General features: G+C 35.4%; 1 long non-coding RNA gene across 8 annotated transcripts in view; it reads right to left on the minus strand.

Moving 5' to 3' along the window:
• Positions 1-24,349, minus strand: part of LOC113598785 (uncharacterized) — a 603,234-nt gene that overhangs the window by 163,852 nt on the left and 415,033 nt on the right. For all 8 annotated transcript variants that reach the window (XR_008298504.1, XR_008298505.1, XR_008298503.1 and 5 more), the window contains exon 5: positions 659-731. This is a non-coding gene — a long non-coding RNA (uncharacterized LOC113598785). The remainder of the gene's footprint in view (positions 1-658; positions 732-24,349) is intronic.

Below are 24,349 nucleotides of genomic sequence, written 5' to 3' on the forward strand. Positions count from 1 at the left end.
ATTCAAAGTCATAATACAAGTGTTCCTGATGTGTTTGGTCAAGGGAAGTCTCAAATGTGTGTTTAATAAAGCCTATTGGCCTTCATTCATGATTTGAACTTGAAGTAACAATTAAGGATTGATACAAACCTTCAAAAACAATGCAATTTAAGAAGATAATGTAATTCTTAACCTTTTTCAGCATTTGAAAATAAATAGTAGTTACAGATTTTTAATTGCAACAAGTGCTAGTAAAACCTGGAACAATGTTAGTTTCTTATACTATAAGCCTAGTTTAAATTAAATGGTACTGGAGGGTATCACAAATAATTGACCTTCAGGGCAAAACAAACAAGCCATTTCCTTTTGATGATAATATTGTAATAATAAAGACAAAATTTCCATGTTAACTCTTCAAAGAAAACCTGTCTTGTTATTTCACAGAATTATAGAGACAGAAAAATAATTTTTCCTCTACCCTTCTAGGTTTTTGGCTGAAACCTCCATGTAATAAAAGACGGATTAACTGGAAAAAAACAAATGGAAATTTAGTAACATGTATACTTCCTGTCAGGGAGGAAGACCTTCCTCTGACCTTTGGTCCTTCTAGCTGGACTTAGAATCAAATTGACGTAAGACAGGTTAATAGGAGAAAATCAAATTTAATAGGTATACATACCTGGAATCCACACAGACGTGAAATTAAGTGAGGCAGCATGAACCTTATATGATCCAAGGAAAGGGATAGGGGCCTAAGGACACAAAAGGGAGAAAACTCATTAGCAAGAAAGTGAAAGGAGATGTTCTGGGAAAACAAGATTGCTCTATTATTCAGATGAGTTCCTTCAGTACAGGGGGCCTGTTAATATTTCTCTTCCTGTTGCAGGCTCTCCTTTCCAATGTAAATTTAGGCAGTTATGGGGGTGGCAGAGTGCCTTTCCTGCATCTGCTGAGTTTTTATTACATTTTTTTTTTAAAGAGAGAGTTGGGGGAGGAGCAGAGACAGAGAGAATCTTTTTTTTTTTTTAAGTTTATTTATTTTGAGAGAGAGAAGACTGAGAGCATGGGGGAGGAGCAGTGAGAAAGGGAGAGACAGAGATTGAGAGAGAGAGAGAGAGAGAGAGAGAGAGAATCCCAAGCAGTCCGCATTGTCAGTGCAGAGCCTGACATGGGGCTCCATCTCACAAACTTTCAGCTCTTGACCTGAGCCAAAAGTCAGGAGTCAGATGCTTAACTGACTGAGACCCCCCAAGAGCCCTGGTTTTCATTACTTTAAATTTGAAATAATCTTTATGCTAAAGTGGCACATTTTTGGGGTGTCTTCTCCTGCATCCCTTTATTGCTGTATATATGGGAGATACCCAGAGAAGCTGAGTAACTCTTCAAAATGTACCGAGCCACCACCTTAAATACCATCTCTAGCTAAAGCCAAAAATAAGATTTTGGGGGATGGGAAGCCAGTTTTGGGGCATTTTCAGGTAAAGCACAGTAAACCAGCGTATGACTGTTAAGAAGATTTAGTTTCTACCTTCTCCAATGATAACATCTTCTGGAGATTTAGTCATCCTTTTCTTCCTGGTACAGGGAGAGAGACACTCTCAGAAATGGAGATTTCCCTTCTACATGTAAATGTCTCTTACAAAAGGGTAATGCAGAGGCCACTTTGAGGCAAACTGGCTTGAGTGATGGAATGTGGAAAGGGCCCACAGGGACCACCTGGCTGAATACAGACAGGCCCAACAGGTGACCCACCTCAAAATATCCATAGGCCTTAAATAACCAATGGGCTACTCATAACTAGGCACAGTTACCAAAAAAGGGAACATTCTAGAGGTGGCTACCTCCTCATCTTTCCCCTTTAAATGAGCCCCATCCACTACTTCCTTGCAGACAGCCTTTCCTTTGCAGTCCTGCCTGCTCCTCCGTTGTGATGTATTCAATAAACTTCTCCTTAGTTCTCCTTAGTCCTTCTCCTTAGTTCTGCCTCAGGGGAATCCTTTCACTACCTGCAGCACCAGCTCCCACAAGACCATCACCCCACATTTAAGGATCCCCATCCAATTGGACAGATCCTCTATTTAGACACCACAGGTAACTTCTGCTTAGTTTTCAGAGCTTCTCCCTATGTCTGCTCTTTCTTAAAAATAATTTGCCTAAAACAATCCTTATGTCAAAGAGGCCTACTTTGGGATGACAAATTGTTTTCCTTAAGAAGAGCTTTCATTCTTGGAGGTACTGGTGTCTTATTATTTTTAGTCATCTTAATTACATTAAAATGATCCTTCCTGCCTATGTCATTTCGTAAATAATAACCTGACAGAGTATAAATTTATGGTGGAAGTCACTTTCAGGCAAACAGCGTTGAGCAATGGAATGTAGACAGGGCCATGGTGACCATCTGGCTCAATACAGACAGGTCGACCAGGCGACCCACCTCAGCATATCCATTGGCCCTAAATGACCAATGGGGTACTTACAACCAGGCACAGTTACCAAAAAAGGGAAAATTCCATAGGTCACCATACTTCTTCATCTTCCCTCCTTAAAAGCAGCCCCTTCTAATCGCCTTCTTACAGACAGCCCCTCCTCTGCTGTCCTGTCTGCTGCTTCCTTGGTGTGTATTCCGTAAACCTCTATCTCCTTTGTTCTGCCCCAGGTGAATTCTTTCACCACCCATGCTACCAACTTCCACTGGATCATCGCCCCACATTTGGTGGTCCCCATCTGATCCAGATACACCCCATTTAGGTACTACATTTATGAAACTGTTAAGTTGAAAGAACTCTCATCTCAGCATTTGTAAATGATGTTCCTTAAATTTATTTATATTTCAAAGCATAATGGAACATATATTTTCAATTTCATGGTTACATAACTATCATGTGTACACACATGAAAACATGTGTGACACTAAAGACACTAAAACTTATAGTCACATATGATTAAGAAACGAATTATCTTGAATTATCTGATAATTCCATTACTTTAATATATATATATATATATATTTTTTTTTTTTAACGCTTATTTACATTTTGAGAGACAGAGACAGAGTGTGAGTAGGGTAGGGGCAGATAGAGAGGGAGACACAGAACCAAAGTGGGCCCCAGGCTCTGAGCTGTCAGCACAGAGCCCGATGCGGGGCTCAAACTCATGAACCTTGAGATCATGACCTGAGCTGAAGTTGGATGCTTAACCAACTGAGCCACCCAGGCACCCCAAATAATTCCATTACTTTAGATGGTCCTTTTAAAAGTTTGGTCATATGATTTTCCATAGTTTTTTCTAAGTATGTACTACAATAAAATTATATATAGATTATGACAATTGCTGGAGGAGTAAGTGAAGTCAAGAGAAGGTTTTTGAGATTGAATAAATAATAGCACAGTTGGTGGAATAGCTCCGTGCAGAAAAAAATGGACAATGTTGATAAGAATTGCTAGAGAGATACTGAAATGGCTTCAAAGCACAAAGTTGAACAAAAACCCAAATGGCTACCCTAATATTTCAGCGAAACTCAATTTTAAAGTAACCTTTTTCCTCCTTCCATAAACCTCCCCTACCTTTTGTTTCAGGAACCGGATACCACCCTATCACATGAGGAAGGAAGCTGGCAGCACATACACAATTCCTGTCAAAACTGGTTAGATCCCGTATTTCTCTGTAAACCCCCAGCCCCTTTCTCAGGGTGGGCTTGCAGTTTTTTGAAGCCTTATTCACTGCAGCCTCCTTTGCCAAGCAATTCCTGTCAAAACTGGTTAGATCCTGTATTTCCCTATAAAACCCCCAGCCTCTTTCTCAGGGTGGGCTTGTGGTGTTTTGAATGAAGCCTTATTGACTGCAGCCTCTTTTGCCAAGCAGTAATAAATTATCTTCCTTCTTTATATCCAGACTCTGTCTTTGCATTACATATTTCGGCTCCAGAGCACAGAGCTTGGTTTTCAACAAAAGTATCTCGAATATGTAATAGCAGAGAGGATCAGGTATCCAAGGGCAAAACATGGACACATTAACTACACTTTGAAGAAGGAAGGCAAAATTGGGGGGTATAGAATATTAGATGGGTGGATGTGCTGGTAGAAGTTTATGGAAGCCCTTTTCTGATTGTTTCAGATTGCACAGTAGTTTAGGAAGCGAGATCATAAGCAAATACTGAATGAGGGGGAGAACATGCTGAAATTGTAATGAGAAAAGTCTGTGATATTGAAAAGAGCTGGAGAAGAATAGACTACGATAATAATAATTTCTGGGCAGCTCTATGAGCTCATTTGAGGTTTGTGGCCATGAAGTGAAAAGCAGCATGGGTTGTGTCATTTTCTGTAGTCCTGTTCACTTTGTGGGTGGGGAACAGGTGAAAAGAGAAATTCAGTTGGTCGTGTGTTTACTCATCAAGTATATGAAGCAAGGAAGGGGCGAGGAAGGTGAGAACTTATGAAATGATTGATTATGGACGTTAAGTTGGGTAAGGGGGAAGCAGAGACGGTACAAAAGTCTGCTTGGACTCTTCCTGACTTGATCTAGACCACTTTAAAAAGAAAACTCCTAGATGAAGCATCAGTGCTTCCAGAGTAGGTCTAAACCAATCCTGGTGCAAATGAGGTCTCTCAGAGAAGTGCTTTCCTTGCCACAGGCTCTAAATTACCCTGTCAAGGCCCCGTGGAAAATAGTTCAAATGACCCCTGGAAATCAAATGGTTGCTTCACTTTCCTTATTGTTTATCAATTCAGTGACAGGAACATTATGGATACTCAAGCGTATCCCAAAAGAAAGGAATTTTCTCTATATCCAACAAAATCAGAGAAGTGTTGGGATAGATACACAGGTCTATTAGCGTGAGTAATTCCAGACTTCATCCTCAAAATGTATGGGTAGTTTATCCCTCGCTTCTACAGTAAACCTATGGCCCAGTTGGTCTGGGAATTTTCCCAGTGTACACCTATTATCCCGTCATCCTCAGGTTAAAGCTTCCCTTTACTCTAAGTGTTTCAGTTCAAATAATGAATATATCTAATCAGTCACCAAGATTTGGCAATGAGGGCCAATTTAACACTAATATTTCCTACAATTTCTATCACTTGAAACTAGATAAAAACCCCGAGTACAGGTTTAATTTATATGTAAAACTAAAATAAAATTAACATAGCAATAAATCTGTGGCACTTATTTATGCTCTTCCCATAAGCACAGCTACTAGCTATATATGCCCTTTAAAAATTTAACAAAAACAAAATGAATTTTTAAAATATTAAATATAGGAAATATATTGCCTTTACCACAAAAAGTTATCATGGCTGTGTTTTATTTTCATATGAAACTAATACTAGGCCACTGGATTTGGATGTAATGAAAAAATATTTTAACACATTTAAATGGAAAAACGTCTTGACTGTTAAAATTTTTATATCAAAAGATCATAAGACTTTTGCAAGAAATAAAGCATTTCTCAATAAAGTGCTTTGTTTTGTTTTGTTTTAATATGTGATACCCAGTAAGCTCCACTTAAAAAATACAAAAATGAGTAAAAATAATAACACATAAGTACCTTCATTCTTAACATGACAGATAAATATGATTCCCTTTGCTTGGCTCAGTTTTCCCCCAAATCCATTCAAGTACATGAATCACAGATGTTCCCATGGCAAGTCCTTAGAGATGTGAACACAGGGTATAAACAAATATTTAAAAATAACTTGAGTAACAGAAAAAATTAAACGTGAAAAATGTTAATACAGTTTTAAGATTAGCAACAACCCTTGGGGAAGTAGGGTGAGCATTTTATTGAAATCATAGAGTGTAGGAGGGTGCAAGTTCATAGTATGTCATTTCTGAATGTGGGAGAAGAGAAGCTATGAGGACCTCACTTGGCAGATGACAAATGTCCTCTAGGCTTTTCTAGGTGAAAGCCTGCCAAACATGAAATTTCTACATAAAACTGTCAACTGATCTGTGGCACCATTGTATTGCTACAGATTTCAGGAGAGATAGCCAAAAGAATGAAGCTAAAACACATGCAAAAAGATTAAAACCAGTTTTGAGTGTTTGGGAGCAAAGGAGGACAGGAATCTACAAATAGAATTTAAAATATATTGAGGAAGAGGATACAAAACTTATATTGGAAGTAATAATTACTTGACTCCAAGTGACATAACAAAATTCAGCTCTACTTGCTATCCTTTATTCATGAAAATTTAAAAATTATTAGAGCTGGAGGGGATACTGGGTAAGGCAGCAAAGAGGTAGAACTATTCCACCTTTCAGTAACTCCAGCAACTTCTGGGTGATGAGGTGTGTGATAAGACCAGTTTCATAGGCATGAACCCATTGCTGGGCTTTTTTTGTTATGCAATTTTCTCGATCAGGAACAGTGCTATGGAGGTTAGGCATTGAGCAGCAATATTAGTCAGGTCAGACTTGATAAGGAGAATTGCACATTGTTGAACCTACTCTTAGCCTTTACTCTTATCTCCATGGCTATTTTTCCTTCCATGGACTCGTTAGCCAAGAACTGGAAAGAAAGTGACACATCCACAGAGTCTGTTAGTTTGTTAGAATTAAGTCTGTCAGTTAGAATTAAGATTCGCCTCTGTTGTGGATCCTTTTGAATGATATTCACATTAGACACAACTATATTCATAATCTGTACTCATTTTTCAAAGTCCATCCACATACCTCTTACCCAGAGTTCTTTGAAACCAGTCTTCCAATCCTATTCCTTCTGAGTCACCACCCATCCATCCAAGCCATTAACAACTGGTGATAGATCTCTGTAGATCCATATTTCTGATCATCTCTCACTCCAGATAAAGTGGACAACCAAATGTTCTGCTTGAGGTTATGCCCATTTGGTAAGATTTTCTTTTACCACTGTCTCTTAGGGTTACCTTTGAGTGGAGCTGTACTGCTGTGACTTTCCCCTTTTAGGTTATAATAGCATATTGCACAGACTTAGTTGTTCACTGGACTCAAGATATTGTTTTTGTTTTCTTCAGTTAAACAGTTGTAAGGAACACAGCAATGGATCATAGGTACAGTCTGAAAGACAGAAGGTGATATAAGATGAATCAGTGTCAAAAGAATCTGAGTCTTCTGATACAACTTATACTTTTTGGACCTGATTGAGCTCAGTCTCCAATATACCATTTCCACTTGATGATGGATTGCTACTACACACACCCAAACTATAGCTAAGTGGGGCAGATGACAGTTAGTAACAGTAATCTCAGATCCCATGCTGAGCTGAGTCTTTTCCAAGTCCCAATAGCAAGCCAGAAACTGTTCCCCAAAATGAGGTTAGTTAACTGCAGTGAAATGCACTGAATTGCTCCAAAATTCTAGAGGTTTGTGCTGTGATTCTCCTTTTGGTGATGACAGAGATTTCATTCAGCATACCCATTGCTATGAACATTCTGAGTATTATTGGATTGGCAAGATCAAAAATCCAAGTATTAGAGCAACTTTTTACTAAAGCCTTAACTTCCTGCAAAGCTTTCTTTTGTTCTACTCCTCTGTGGAAACTGGTAGTCTTACAGAGGAGTCTTGATTCATCGAAGTAGCAGTGTTGAATGTGGTAAATATATGTTTCCTCCCAAATCCAGGAAAGCATATCAAGTACCATAACACTTTTTTTCAAGGTAGATTGTGTGAAGTATACCAATTTGGTTTTCACTTTGGAGGGATATTTCAACATATTCAAGACATATACCCTCCCCCCGCCAACACTAGAAATATTATTGAGCTGGAGAGCCCCTAAACTTTGGTGCAGTTTGTTTCCCACTGTTTAGTTTGGATATGTTTTATTACGGCATTTAAAGTACTTGCGCTTCTTATTCATAGGATCCAACCAACATAATGAAGTTAATAAAAAGGCCTAATGTAAAATTTTGTGGACTGTCAAAGATTCAGAGCTAGTGTGTGGTACGACCTAAAAGATCTGGGTATTTCCTTTTTCTTAGTTCACTGTCACTCTATTGTGGCCTCAGGTCCCTTTGGAGAAGGCCTGGAATGTTTACTATATGTACTTGCAATGATAGTGCAGGGTTTTTCCTCAAAGGAACTCAATTTTCTCTTCATTCAAAAAGCTCTGGGTCCAAAAATTTATATGGCTGTGAGTCTCCATTGTTAAGCTCAAGTCACATTCTTGGCTACCTGATACAGAGTGTTTTTTTGTTTTTGTTTTTGTTTTTGTTTTTTTATTATACAGATCATACAATGCTCTAGTTGAATGACCATTTATGTTGTTTCCAAGGACACCAGGAACAATTTGCCACTGTCAGAAATCCCTGAAAACCAAGAAATTCTTATTACTGATATATCCTTTTGGTTCTTTATGGTAAATATGTTAACCTTATCTTTGGCAATTAATTGTTGTCATTTGCTATCATACTCTTGGTCCCCACTAACAACCACTAGTGGTTTGTTAGTAAGTATTTAACAACTACATTGCTAGCACAAGAAGGAAAGGAAAGGAAAGGAAAGGAAGGAAGGAAGGAAGGAAGGAAGGAAGGAAGGAAGGAAGGAAGGGAGGGAGGAAGGAAGGAAGGTTATGGGAGAAAGAAAGGAAGGAACCTGTCTGTGGCATTTTCTGGTTTTGGGGGTGTAAATAATACCACTACGGCTGACTTTAAGTTACCAATGTGATATCACTGAACATAAAGTTGGGAAGAGATATAGTATATAGTATTTTCCTCCACATACACATACTAATCATAATCTCATGGGCTTTTCCAATTTTGATGTAAATTACTGAGGAATAAGGAAACGATGAAGAATAAAGAATCAATACATCATTTGGCACAATGAATCAAAAATTTTTTATAATCAGTTTTAATGCTAACTCCATGTGGGTGCTTGCATTTTAGAAATATATGTAATGATAAGATTAGTGAACCAATTTTAACATTCATATGGAGCCCTCTTAATATTGAGAGAAGTCATCAGAGTCAAAATTTTATGTGAGCAATTTTGCGAAATAAAATAAATATAAGTCATTTATACAACTCTTTTTAAAATTGAAGTAAAGCCAGGTCCAAACTGATTTTGAAACTCCAAATCACAATGCTTACAATGACTTTAAACTTCAATACCAGACATTCCTATCCTGTCTGATTTTTCTGAAATTTTAGACAGAACTATTATACACTGGAATACTGCTTGCTTAATGGGATCTTCTTGTATTGTCTATCTACAATCCTCCAAATTTATCTTTGTGATTCTAGATGTTATGATTTTTAAATATAGATTACTTACTAGTCCACTATGATGTTGTTACATAATGGATTATTCACTTCCCTCCCCAGTAAAACAAGTAAATTAAACAACTGGTAATTTCCACCTGCGAGGTTGGTGTGAAGCACATCTTTTTAACTTCCTTAGGTTACTACACATATTTTTCTTCCCTATTTTTGTGTTGACACATCCTAATATTTGGTTACTATCTATTTTACCTTCTTATAAAATTAAGTAGTCTTTGTCTTTTGGACTAAACCATTTCAACGTAATACTACAGGATGTAAAAGGTTATAAAATAGGGAGACTGCCAGTCCGTGTGAACATTCAGTGGGGTGGTACAATAATCTGAATGATGTAAGAAAGTATGTAGGACAAAAGAGAATTAACACATGGGTGAGTAGCTTAGGCAAGGTCATTCAGGTAGAGTATTTTGACACTCATAGATTATTTTCAGTATTCTGAATTTCAGTTTACAAGGATCTACTATTTTAGGGCCCTGCCTATTGTGTCCATATTATTTCTGGCTGTCCTTAATCCATCAAACTCCTATCAGATTACTTCTGACACTTATTGCTTCTGACACAAAATTCAATTATAAATCTTCTGTGTTAGGTAGAATCTCCCAGTCTTTCCTTTGGAATTAATAAGTTTCTGGCCTCTGACACCATCCATCTTCCAAATCATGATATTGCTTCACTTTTTTGCTTAAAATTTCACAACTTCTAGTTGGATCTGTGCAGCTCTTTTCCAGAGAAACTTTTGATGGAACAAATTGCACTTTTGTATTGTGCTATTTAATTGTGTCATATATGTTTTATGCTGCTTTTAAATACTTAATGTTGTTATTTTTAAAAGTAATGTGTGAAAGGCAGGAATGATGGTGCAGTACTGCTGACAGTGAACCTTCCCAATTTCTTCTTAAAAAGAGATAGGCCAACTAGGAGCAAAGAAATAACATCTATCACAAAAGTTGCTGACAAGATATTTCTATGAGCGTCAGAGTGAGCAAGCAAGGCCAACCCAATGTAGTATGAAAACCTGCATAGGAAGAGAAGCTGTGTGGGAAAAGCAGAAGAAAGACAAAGAGGGCTTCTAACAGATTTAAGATCTAGGAACCAGAAATTCCCAACAAGCCCTCATTTCTATAAGAAGGCTTCCTCACTCTGAGTGAGTCAACTGACAAATTCGGGAGGGGCTCCAAAGGCTCCACCTTGTAAGCAAATGAGACAATGAGAACATGCTGGATATCCCAGGCCCAGAGGGTCCCCCAAAATACTCAGTGACTGGAAACAGCACTATGAGGAAATACTGCTGAGAACAGAATTTACATTTATTTGACCAGGAACTCTGAGGTGAAGAAGGATGACATTTCAGATACAAGTGGGAGAGGGGTCCTGACAAGAATATATCTCGAGAAATTTTGGGGAGAGGGACTGATGTCAGCAAGATGGCAGAAAAGGAAATCCTGGCCCTTGCCCCCCACTAAAGAAACAATGATATAACAGCCATATATGGACCAGAATACCTTTACAAAAATCCTAGAATCCAGTTAAGAAGTTGCAGTACCCTAGAAGAGCACAGGACTGAGAACAGCTGCATTGAAATAAATAAGAAGAGCAATTGACCTTTACCTGTGGTTCCCTCTCCTCCAAGTTGGCAAAGTTAAACATCAAGAAAAATCCCATTTGCCAATGACTTCTCCTGAAAGCGAAAGAGACAGTGAAGGGTGCATCCAACATAGCCTTTTGGAATGCTGCCTGAGAAATTTTCTCCTGTCTTGCTTCACCCAGAGTGGTGAGGAATTTGGCATAGCTGGAATGCCTCAGAACAGCTAAGAACAAAGAAGAAGCATGGGTGGCTCTCAGCAGCTGGTGTGGCCCCCAGCAGCCAGCTCAGTACCCAGCAGCCAACGCAATCCCTGGAAGCTGGCAACGAAATCAACAGACAGTGTAGATCTCAGCAGTCCCTGTAAATCTCAGCAGATGATGCATTTCTCAACAGAAGGCATGGATCTCAGAAGACATTACAGTTCTCGGCTGCTGGATGAGATCTGTAGGAACTGGAATGAGGAGCATAACCATGAGACTTCTTCAGGAGAGGGGGACGGAAGTGGAACTTGTGTCCAGTATCCCGGCATCTCAGTTTACTGCCCAAGGGAAAAAAGAAGGATGGCTCTCAGTATCCTGGTTCAGCAGGACTAGAAGAAGATGTACAATCCTGAGACTTATCTCCCAGGAAGCAGGGAGAGGAATAGAATGTTCACATCCATAATAAGGCTTGTGAGGTTCCCAGAATCTAGCCAGGCTGACTGGTTAAGGTTTTTTATTGCTGAAGCCAGTCCTGAAAATTGGAAGAGGTGGCTGCTTCCTCAAATGTGCAAACATGAACACAAAGTTATAAGAAACAGAGAGAATCAAGGAAATACAACATTAACAAATGAAAACAATAAATCCCCAGGAACAAACACAAAAGGAAAGGAGATTTATGAAGTATGTGACAAAGAATTAAAAATAATTGTCTTAAAGGAGCTCAGTGAGCTGCAAAAATAAACAGGCAGACAACTATACAATGTAAGGAAAAGAAATATGAACAAAATGAGAGTATCAACAAAAAGATAGAAACCATACAAAGCAATAAAAGAGAAAATATGAAGCTGAAGAATACAATAACTATTCTAGAATTTTTCATTCAATGGAGTTTCATAGAAGATTTGATAAAGCAAAGGAATCAGCAAACTTGAAGGTAGGTCATTGAAATTATCCAGTCAGAGAACAAAGAGGAAAAAATAAGAGTGCTAAAACCTAAATGACTTGTGGGGAACCATCAAACGAACTAAGAATACAGGTAGTATAGGAATCTCAGAAGTAGAGAGAGATTAAGGGGCAGAAAGCTCATTTAAGGAAAGAGTGGCCAAAAGCTTCTCAAATCTGGGGAAGGAAATGCCATCCAGATTCAAAAACCCCAAGAAACTCCGAATATGAGAAATTTAAAGCAGTTTACACCAAGACACATAATAAAATTGTCAAGGTTAAAGACAAAAAATTTTGAAAAGAGCAGGAGAAAAGAGGCTTATCACATATAAAGGACCTTCCATAAACTATTAGCAAATTTTTAACATAAAACTTGTAGTTCAGAAGAAAATAGGATGATATATTCAAAGTGCTGAAAGAAAAATTCAAAATAAAAAATTCAAGATGTTTTATGTAAACCTCATGGTAACCGCAAATACATATACAGAGATATGTATGATATATATGATATTTGATATATATGTGTTTGATATATATCATATATATGATACATATGAGAAATAGAGAAGAATCACAGAATATCACAACAAAAAATAATAAAACACAAAAGAAGATAGAAAAAACAGCAACAGAGAAAACAAAAAAGACAAAATAATTAACAAAATGGCAATGCATACTTCCCTTATCATTAATTACTTTAAACAAATAGTGGCTGAATAGATAAAAAGACCCAACTATATGCTGTCTACAAGAGAGATTTGTTTTAGATTAAGTCTGAAAGTGAAGGGAGGGAGAAATGTATTCCATGCAAAGAGTAAACAAAAGAGACCAGGGTTGATGATACTTACATCAGACAAAACAAACTTTTTTTTCATTTTTTAATTTAATTTAATATTTAATTTAATTTAATTTAATTTTAATTTACATCCAAGTTAGTTAGCATACAGTGCAACAATAATTTCAGGCGTAGATTCCTTAATGCCTCTTACCCATTTAGCCCACCCCTCCTCCCACAACCCCTCCAGTAACCCTGTTTGTTCTCTATTTTTAAGAGTCTCTTATATCTTGTCCCTGTCCCTGTCTTTATATTATTTTTGCTTCCCTTCCCTTGTGTTCATCTGTTCTGTGTTTTAAAGTCGTCATATGAGTGAAGTCATATTATATTAGAGAAAACAAACTTTAAATAAAAAATGGTCACAAGGGTCTCAGAAGTACTATACATAATGATAAAATGGTCAAATAATCAGGAAGATATAAAACTTATGAATATATATGTATGTACCCCACAACAGAGTAGCTAAATATATAAAGCAAGTATTAATAGAACTAAGGGAAAAATAAATAGGAATTCAATAATAGAATACTTCCTATGTCACGTCCAACAATGAATAGAACATTCAGAGAGAAATTCAATAAGGAAATAGCAAATTATAGATCAAATGGATCTAACAGGCACATATAGAACTTTCCATAAAAATGGCAGCATAATGAAGGTTCTTCTCAAGTGCACATGGAACATTTTCTAGGATAGATCACATGTTAGGCCACAAAACAAGTTCTAAATAATAAATTTAGAAGATTCAGTCATATCAAGTCTGTTTTCTTTTTTTCTTTAATGTTTATTTATTTATTTTGAGAGAGACTGCGAGCAAGGAAGGGTCAGAGAGGGAGAGAGACAGTGAATCTCAAGCAGACTCTGCACTGTCAGCACGGAACCTGATATGGGACTCGAACTCAAGTATTGTGAGATCATGACCTGAGCCAAAATCAAGAGTTGGACCCTTAACCGACTGAGCCACCCAGGAACCCCTCAAACCTTTTCTAACCACAAAGATATGGAACTAGAAATTAATAACATAAGGAAACTTGGAAAATTCAAAAATATGTGAAAATTAAATGATACGCTCCTGAATGACCAATGGGTCAAAGATGAAATCTTGAGAAAAATCAGAAAACATCTTGAGACAAATGGAAATGATAACACAGTATAACACCAACTTATGGGATGTAGCAAAAGCAATATTAAGAGGAAAGTGATAAATGCTTATATTGAAGAAGAAAAACAGTTCTCAAATAAACAGCCTAATATTACATGTCAAGAAACTAGAAAGGGAAGAAAAAATTAATTCCAAAGTTAGCAGAAAAAAGAAAATAATAAATCTTTACAGGCTGAAAAAAAAAGGAAAGAAAAAAATCAATGAGAACAAGAGTTGGCTTTCTGGAAAGAAAATCAAAATTGACAAACCCTTAGTCAGACTAATATTGAAAGAGTAGACTCAAATAAATAAAAACAGAAATTAAAGGGTAGACGTTACAACTGATGTAGAAAAAAATCTAAGAGAATGGTACAAATAGTTATATACTTACAAATTGGATAATCTACAAGAATGTAGAAATTCCTAGAAACATACACTCTATCAGGACTGAATAATAAAGAAATAGAAAACTTGAACAGACCAATAACAAGTGAAGACGTTTTGTTGGTAATCCAAAACCTCCTAACAAAGGACAGCCTACAACATGATAACTTCACTGGTGAGTTTTAGCAACTATTTAAAGGAGAATTAACACCAATCCTTCTCAAATTCTTCCAAAAAATTGAATAGGAAGAAATACTCCCAAACTCTTTTTACAAGCATTATCTTACAGTGTCAAATACCAAAGTCAGACATGGACACAATAAAAGAAAGTTACAGTCCAACACCTCTTATGAACATAGATGTGAAAATCCTCAACAAAATATTAGCAAATTGAATTCAACAGCATATTAAAAGGATCATACACCATGATTATATGGAATTTATTCCTGGAATGCAAAGATAGCTCGAAATACACAAATAAATAAACATGATACACTACCTTAATAGAATGAATGAGAAAATCATATGATCATCTCAATAGATGCAGAAAGAGCATTTGACAAGATTCAGCAGTTTTTCATAGTAAGAATTCTCAACAAATTAGGTATAGAAAGAATGTACCTCAATATAAAAGCCATATATAACAAGCCCAGAGTTAACATCATACTCCATGGTAAAAACCTGAAAGCTTTTCCTCTAAGATGAGGAATAAGACAAATCTGCCCAGTCTCTCACCACTTCTACTGAACATAGTCCTGGACATACTAGCCAAAGCAATGAGGCAAGAAAGAGAAATAAAGGGCATCCAAATAAAAAAGTAACAAGTAAAATTGTCTCTGCTTGAAGAGTACACGATCTTATACATAGCAAACCCTAAACGCTCCATATACACAAAAAGTTAGAAATGATACCCCAGTTCAGTTAAGTTGTAGAATACAAAATGAAAATACAAAAATCAATTGTGTTTTTATACACTAACAATGAACTATCTAAAAAGGAAATTATTAATCAAAACTTCAAGGAGATATCACCTCACACCTGTCAGAATGGTAAAATTAACAACCCAGCAAACAGCAGATGTTGGCGAGGATGCAGAGAAAGGGGAACCCTCATACACTGTTGGTGGGAATGCAAAAAGGTGTAGCCACTCTAGAAAACAATATGGAGGTTCCTCAGAAAGATAAAAATAGAACTTCCCTATGACCCACAATTGCACTATTAGGTATTTACTCAAAGCATACAAAAACACTGTTTTGAAGAGATATATGCACCCCAATTTTATAGCAGCATTATCAACAATAGTCAAGTTATGGAAAGAGCTTAAATGTCCATAGACTGATGAATGATAAAAAAGAAGTGGTATATACAAATGGAATGCTACTCAGCCATCAAAAAAGAATGAAATCTTGCCATTTGCAAAGATGTGGATGGAGCTAGAGACTACTATGCTAAGCGAAATAACTCAGAAAGAGACAAATACCATATGATTTCACTCATATGTAGAAATTAAGAAACAAAACAAGTTAACATAGGGGGGAAAAAGAGAGATGAACCATAAAATGGACTCTTAACTATTGAGAACAAACTGAGGGTACCAGAGGGGAGGTGGTCAGGGATTGGGTTAACTAGGTGGTGGGTATTAAGGAGGGCACTTGTGATGAGCACTGGCAAGTGATGAATCATTAAATTCTACATCTGAAACTAATATTACCCTGTATGTTAATTAATGAATTTAAATAAAAATTTAAAACAAAATTGAATCAATGGATAAACATATAAAGACAAAATGAATAAACAAAAAATAATCTAATTCATAGTAGCATTGAAAAGAATAAAATACTTAGGAATAAACCTAGCCAAGGAGGTATATATTGACCTAAGTTTCACACATTTACAAATTTTTTTAAAAAATTTTTTAATGTTTATTTTTGAGAGAGAGAGAGAGAGAGAGAGAGAGAGAGAGAGCATGAGTGGGGGAGGAGCAGAGCAAGAGGGAGACACAGAATCCAAAGCAGGGTCCAGGTTCTGAGCTGTCAGCACAGAGCCCTACGCAGGACTTGAACCCACAAACCATGAGATCATGACCCGAGCCAAAGTCGGATGCTTAACCAACTGAGCCACCCAGGTGCCCCACCTTTTACAAAATTTAACTCAAAATGGATCTTAGACTTAAAAGCAAATTAAAAATTATGAAACTCTTAGAAAAAGAACATAAGAGAAAAAACCTCTGATCTATATATAAACCAATCTCAAACTTACCTCCAAAAGCATGATCCATAAGAGGAAAAGTTAAGAAATTGGACTTGATCAAAATTAAAAATGTTTGTTCTGTGAAAATCCCTGTTAAGAATATTAAAAAAAAGAGAGTCTTGAATAAAATATTTTCAAACCATATACCTGACAAAGAACTAGTACCTCTAATATAAAATAGAACTTTCAAAATCCAGATACTGAAAAAATGCAAACAATCCAGTTAGAAAATCGTACTCAAGGCATGAAAAGACATTTCACCAAAGAAGATATACAGATAGCAAATGAATATAGAAAAAGAGGTTCAACATCATTAGCTATTAGGAAATTACAAATCAAAATCAAAGGGTCCAAAATAAAATGTAGTGAGAACAAATGGTGGCAAGGATGTGAAGAAACTGGAGTGCTTATAATTGCTGGTGAGAATGTAAAATAGTATAGTCAGTTTGGAAACAGTTTGGCAATTTCTTTTAAATCTATGAGGGGCCTTCACTTTCAAATGTCCCCTCCCTATAAAGAGAGCTTTGCTACTATTCTTTCTTTCTAATCTTATAATCTAATAAGCTTTTGCCTGTTGTTAAAAAAAAAAAAAAACAGAAAACAAAAAACAAAAAACTATGCATGCACAGCCATATGGCCCAGCAATTGCACTCCTGGACTTGTTTCCCAGAAAAATAAAAACTTGTGTTCACAAAAAAAAACCTGCACATGAATGTTCATAGCCCTTTTATTCATAATAGCTAAGAACTGGTAACAACTCAGGCATCCTTCAAAGGACGAATGTGCAAATAAACTGTGGTACGTGCACACCATCGAATACTACTCAGCTGCAAGAAAGAATGAACTATTGATGCATACAGAAAATTAGATAGACCTCCAGAAAATGATGCTAAGTGAAAAAGAAAAGCAACATAAAAAGTTACACACTGTATTATTCCATTCATAAAACATTATAGAAATGACAAAATTATAGAATTGGAGGACAGACCAGTAGTCGCTAGGGGTTGGGGGGAGGGATGGTGTGACGTGGATGTGTATGTAGGTAAAGGCTATATGATTTCTCTGTATTCTTTTTTCTTACAATGGTATATATATCTATAATTATCTAGAAATACAAATTTTAATTTAAAATAGCTATAAACTTCTTCTTGAGTCATCTCAAGAAGTATTTATGAGTCAAATTTTTTAAAGATGCACAGTTCAGAATGGTTAGCTAGCATATTATATAAAAGAACCATAATTCAGAGGAAATGATAAGTACTTCTTCAATCAGTATGTCAATCAGCAAATCTCATACTGTTAAACAGCACAATGAGTCTCATTTCTGTATGTGTGAAAATAGTTTCTTAGCTAATAGAATACGTTTTTAGAAAAGTATTCATTTTTAAAAATAAAAGTATGTGGATGGGCTAACATATTTCAAAGATACTCAGTGGTTTGCTGGAGTCGACTCATATCAGCTTATAAGAAAGATTGTTAAATTTTCAGGAATTTTGAGAGTCAGTTATTAAACACAGCCATGATTAAAAATTAAATTATATAAATTTGAACTTAAATATATTATATTAAAAACAAAGGTAATACATACTCAAACCTCATCAATTCTTAGTTATTTTATGCACTTTATTATTACTTATGCTTTTGAGATGATTTACATCTATTATAACTATTTAGTGGAAATACTATATAGTCGTGTATTACTCCACCTATTTTCCCAATTTCATGTTCAGTGACATCATGTGGATAGCTTGAGGTCAGCCATGGTGGGTATATCTATACCACAGAAATGAACAAATGCTAAAAATTAGAACTTTTCTTTTCTGCAGAGCCAGCTGTTAATTTTTACTAGATGACACTCTCCATTTTTGCCCGAATATAGTTTAAGAAACTAGAGAGGTCTTTACCTTATACTCACTAATTGATCCCTGAGTGTCGTCTGTGTAATCATTGGTTGTCAAATGGAAAGAGCACTGACTTTGGAACACCTAAAGTGTGGAACTTTTGGAACACTCAGCTAGGACTTCACAGAACTTAATCCCTAGGTTGAATGAACTGATTCTTGCCGACTTGCTAATGAGCTAAATGATTAATAATTAGTAAATTTCTTTATAGTTGCTAGAAGAAGTAAACATAGGTGCTTATTGTAGAAAAATTGGATGCATAAAAAAACTAAGATCATTAAAATTATTGATGATCCCATCTCCTAAAATGAACTATTTTTTTTAAAGAGTTTGGTATTAAAAAAAAAACACCTTAGTATATTTTTGAGATTATTTAAAAGAAATATTTTTGAAAGAAGCTTATAATTGTTAGCATCCTATACCGGTTATGTGCCAGGAGCTCACTACGTATTTACACATATTATCTCAGTCAATAATCACAGTAGTCCTTTGAGATATGATCTATAATTTCCCCCATTATAAAAATATGGATAAAGTACAAAGAGGTTAGGCAACTCATTCAATTTACCCAGCTAGTAAGCGCTTAGAGATAAATTTTAGTAAGTACTTAAAACTGAAAATCAGACAATCTAATTTTAAAGGCTGTTTTTTCTACATTTCTAGTCTGTTCTGTTTTATAAAAAACAAAACAAAACTTATCTTTTTAAATATTCTTGAGAAATGCTATTTGAAAGGTTATATGACACTTGATAAGATGGATGTGTCATAGTTATATATATTTTTGGAAATGTTATATAGTGGGTAGTATTTATTCAGAGTTGATTGAATATGGTATTTGTGATCTTTAAAAGTATGCCTAAGGGTCCTTGGACAGAAATATAATCTCCAATTATAACATTAACTTTTTAGGGAAAAGCAAAGTCATCATTTCAATTTTCTGTACCTTTTAGAAATGTAGCCTATAGTAAGTTCGGCAAGTGCTTATACTTTTTAAAATGGCTTCAAACTATTTATGCTCATCTAAATCAAGATAAACTGTAAATGTGGCTATAAAAGTAAGCAAAAGTATTTTAACCCCAAATTTTGCCTACTTAAACCAAATCTCTATACAATTGAATGGATTAATTTAATTTCACAAGTTTAAGCAACTTGCAGATTGGAGTTAAATATTCACCTGGGATCTTTTGTGCTACATATTGATATACATTTAGAGAATCAATTAATGATTTTTATAGCCAATGAATTTTATTGAATTATTAATTAAAACACTAATTTATATTTATAATAATTACTATTATATTATATAATAATTATTAATTAACTTAATAGATTTATAATTAATAAATTTAATTGTTGATGCTAATAAAAAAGCATTATAATTAAAAATTTTATGACCAGTATTATAAGGTTATATGAAATATAATAGGTATCAGGGCACCTGGGTGGCTCAGTCGGCTGAGTATCCAACTCTTGATCTCAACTCAGGTCTTGATCTCAGGGTCATGAGTTCAGGCTCCTCTTTGGGCATGGAGCCTACTTTAAAAAAATGAAATAGGTATCTTCCTAAAAAATAAATAATGTATACAAATTAAATATGCATGCTTATATACAAAGCTGCAAGGTCACTAATAGAAAATTGCCAAACTAGCCTGCAAACCTTCACTGCTTTATTATTTACAGTTACTTTACAAAGCATTAGAATGAAGAGACTTCATCAAATTCATGTAAAGGGAGTAAAGGTGTATCTTTCAACACTTCTCATTTGGGTCAAGTTGCTAGTATGGTCCAAACATAATGGAGATAAAATAATTAAACATTACCTTGTCTGTCCCAGTCCCAGAAGTAATATGCATTCATGAATTCTAAGTTGCAAAAGAGATATACTCAGGTAGGAGAAATGTGTTGCTTAATTTGGTGACACTTACCAAAAGCTACCACAGTTCATATCATCTCTTCCATTACCATACTACAGAGTGAGAGATGCCATCCCCAGAGAGATGGCAGTTGCCCCCAAGGAGGTAAACAAACTGAGGACAATGAATCTGCCTCAGCACTAACATTGCAAGATTCAGTTCAGTAGCAAATTAAGAACTATAGAAGTGGTACCAGTAAAAACAGAGCAGAGGAAGATCACAACAACCTGACTTGGTTTTCCTGGAGAAAGCCTGCTCTTTAATAACAGCTATACCTGGCCATAAACCTTGGCTCCATTTCACTTGTGAAATTTGTGATGTTGTACACAAATTCTAAAGGCTTCTGTTTTTTGTAGGTAAGAGTTGGATAATAAAACATACTTCATGGAGCTGTGTGAAGATTAAAGGACCTAATATATGTAAAGTGACTGGAAGTAATTGGCACATAGTAGACACTGAGACAGATGCTTTCCTTTCCCTCCACCTCACCACTTGTGAGCAGTATGAAAGCCTGGGTGTAAAAGAAACAGTCATTTCAGTGACTTGGGTACTAGATATAGACCACCAGAAAACAAACAAAAATCAGCAAATATTGCATCATTAGGATGATAAAAATAAAGAAAAGCCAGAGACAATAGGAGTAAGAGCACCTCTCCAACCACAGCTGGAAAAAATGTTACGACTTATAATGGCATGGTAAATGAGGTCATAGAACAATGAGAATTTGTCTACATTGTGGAGAGCTTATAAATTCACACAACCATTTTGGAAAGTACACCAATTTAATTTTATCTAATAAAATTGACCATAACCTTTCATTACAGACTATAAACCTTAGAGAAAGTTCTGTGCATAGGTTTCTGGAAAAATGTACAATGATGTTCATAGCACCCTTGACTGCAATAGAAACTCTGAAAACATATGAATTTGCCTAACAGAAGAAACAATTGTGATACACTTATTCAATGGTTTACTATTCATCAGTTAGAAAGGGTGAACCAAAGCTATATGTTCCAGTAGCCATTAAGACTAAATTTTAATTATTAACAATTAATAAATATCTTTATACTTGCTAGAAAAAAGTAAACATAGGTGCTTACTGTAGAAAAATTGGATGCATAAAATAACTATATAAGATCATTAAAATTATTTACAATCTCACCCCTTAAAATGAACTATTTGTTTAAGAGTTTGGTATTAAAAAAACAGCTTGGTATATTTTTGAGATTATTTAACAAATATTTTTGAAATATTTCTAAGTGAGGTAAGTTAGACACAGAAAGACAAGTACTGTATAATCTCATGTGGGAAATCTAAAAAAACTGAACTCATAAACACAGAGAATGGGTTGGCAGTAGCTAGAGGCAGGAGGTGGAGATGGGGGAAATGGGTGAAAATTGTCAAAAGTACAAACTTCCAGTTATAAGACAATTAAGTTTTAGGTATGCAATGTATAGTGTGGTGACTATAGTTAATAGTGCCATATTGTATTTTTGAAAGCTGGGCCGCCTGGGTGTCTCTGATGGTTAAGCATCCGACTCTTGATTTCAGCTCAGGTTATGATCTCATGGTTCGTGAGATTGAGCCCCATGTTGGGCACTGACAGTGTGGAGCCTGCTTGGGATTCTGGGATTCTCTCTCTCTCTCTGTTTCTCTCTGCCCCTCCCCCACTTGTGTACACTCTCTCTCTCTCTCTCTCTCTCTCTCTCAAAATAAATAAATAAACATTTTAAAAATAAAAAAATAAGAAAGTTGCTAAGAGGATAGATCTTAGAAGTACTCACCACAGGAAAACAAAAGTTGTAATTACAAAAGGAGATAGATGTTAACTAAACTTACTGTGGTAATCATTTTGTAGCATGTATACATAGGTCAAATTGTTATGTGGTACACCTTAAACTTACACAATGCTATATGTCAATTATATCTTAATACACTGAAAGAAAGACTAAAAGGCATTATATTAAGAGAAAATACAAATTAGAAAAACATATACATAGTCATGTGTAATAAAAATGTAAAGTTTTAAAAGTCACAAAACAACATTGTACGCTGACAATATCTATATATATCTATATATCTATACATATAGATACATATATGAAAAGAATAAAAAGTGAATGACAGTTATGCAAGTAAATGCTGATAATAGTTGCCTCTGGTATGATACTATTGAGTGAGAATAATCTTGGGAAAGGAGTGTAAGTATTTTATTTCATTTGTATGATGATTTGCATTTTTAATTTATTTTATTTTTTTAAAGTTTACTTATTTATTCCAAGAGAGACAGAGACAGCACCAGTGAGGTAGGGGCAGTCAGAGAGAGAGAGAGAGAGAGAGAGAGAGAGAGAGAATCCCAAGGAGGGCCCGCACTGTCAGTGCAGAGCTTGATGGGCTCAAACTCAGACTGTGAGATCATGACCTTGCCAAACCAAGAGTCAGACACGTAACCAACTGATGCGTAACCACCCAGGCACCCCTGTATGATGATTTTTAAATGGGTGTTTACATTAATCTTTATCCTTTTTTGAATATATAACGTAACAGTCAAAATGAAAACTAAAATAAAGTAGAAGTAGGTAAAACTTTTAAGGTACACACGTTTAAGAAAACTGTTACAAATAATGAGACCATAAAACATAGTAAAGAAATCTTCCCGATACTGAGCTCATGGTTTTAAAAAAAGTCAAACTTGTAGTAACACAGCAGAAAAGTAGTTGTCAGGGGTAAAGCAGTGGTGGGAATAGGAGAGGTTGGTAAAAGGGCACAAACTTTCAGTTGTAAGGGGAATAAGTTTTGAGTATCTAATATAGCATGGTGGCTATAGTTAATAACACTGTATTCTATCATTGAAATTTGCTAGCAGAGTAGAACTTAATATTCTTACACACAAAAAAGAAAAATATGTGAGGTGATGATGTGTTAATGAACGAGATGGTAAGACTCCTTTCACAAGGGATGCATATATGAATCATCATGATATACACTTTATTTTTCTTACAATTTTATGTCAATTAAAGCTGAAATTAATTAATTAACTAATTAAGTGTTCTCAGCGTGAGTTTTTTTTTTTAATGTAGCATGCCACTTAGTGATTCTAATACATTACTGGTACACAAATATAACAGGAATTTCTACCCTCCAGCATGAGAGATTTTTACTTTTATTAAACAAAATTGAGTTATTTTTTTTACTCAGAAGCAATACTTTTAATCTATAAGGATATAACATATGTATATATTAAGATGTATTTAAAAATTGGTTTGTATTTCTACCAATTTATTAGAACATTCTAGGATACTGCAAATGCTTGTAATCTGTAGTCTAACCAACATAGATTAAATAAAGCAGAACCCTCCTTCTAGTCCTCCTTTCTGAAGAGAGCATAACATTTTTATTTTGCTTGCAATTTAGAATATCTAAAAACCCATGGTTTAATATATCATTCTTGCTTGTATTTCACAACCATTTTATGTGTGGTGTCATTGTGCTAGGCCAAATCCTGTGGAAGAAAGAGGACATCAGCAGAGTTTAAAAGTATACTTTTGAACATAGACTAAAGAATGTTGGACCGACTATCCCCCAATGTATTGAATTCATCTCCACAAGGAAAGAGAAGTATGTTTTTATTGGAAGTCAAAAAAAATGTGGAATGTAAATAAGGAGTCATACCTACTTATCTAATTAAGGAATCTAGCTAGCAAGTTAGCTTTTTATCGCTACCAATTATCATCTGTAGTTTTATCTACCTAAATTTCTGAAAGTATTATCTTTTATGGGACTTATTGGGTGAGTAATTTCAGAGACTCATTTCTGTATCTTCTTTTGAGTGTTTAGCTAGGTGGGAAGGGATAGTAAGCAAGAATATTCCATTTTCTCTTTTCCCATCTCTCATTAGAAATCTTTTATTTAAATGTCAAAGTACAAACAAGGCAAGTGGTCAGGGGCTTTTAAACAACATTTCATCA

The sequence above is a fragment of the Acinonyx jubatus genome, chromosome B2 (genome assembly GCF_027475565.1).
Source record: "Acinonyx jubatus isolate Ajub_Pintada_27869175 chromosome B2, VMU_Ajub_asm_v1.0, whole genome shotgun sequence".
Taxonomy (NCBI): domain Eukaryota; kingdom Metazoa; phylum Chordata; class Mammalia; order Carnivora; family Felidae; genus Acinonyx; species Acinonyx jubatus.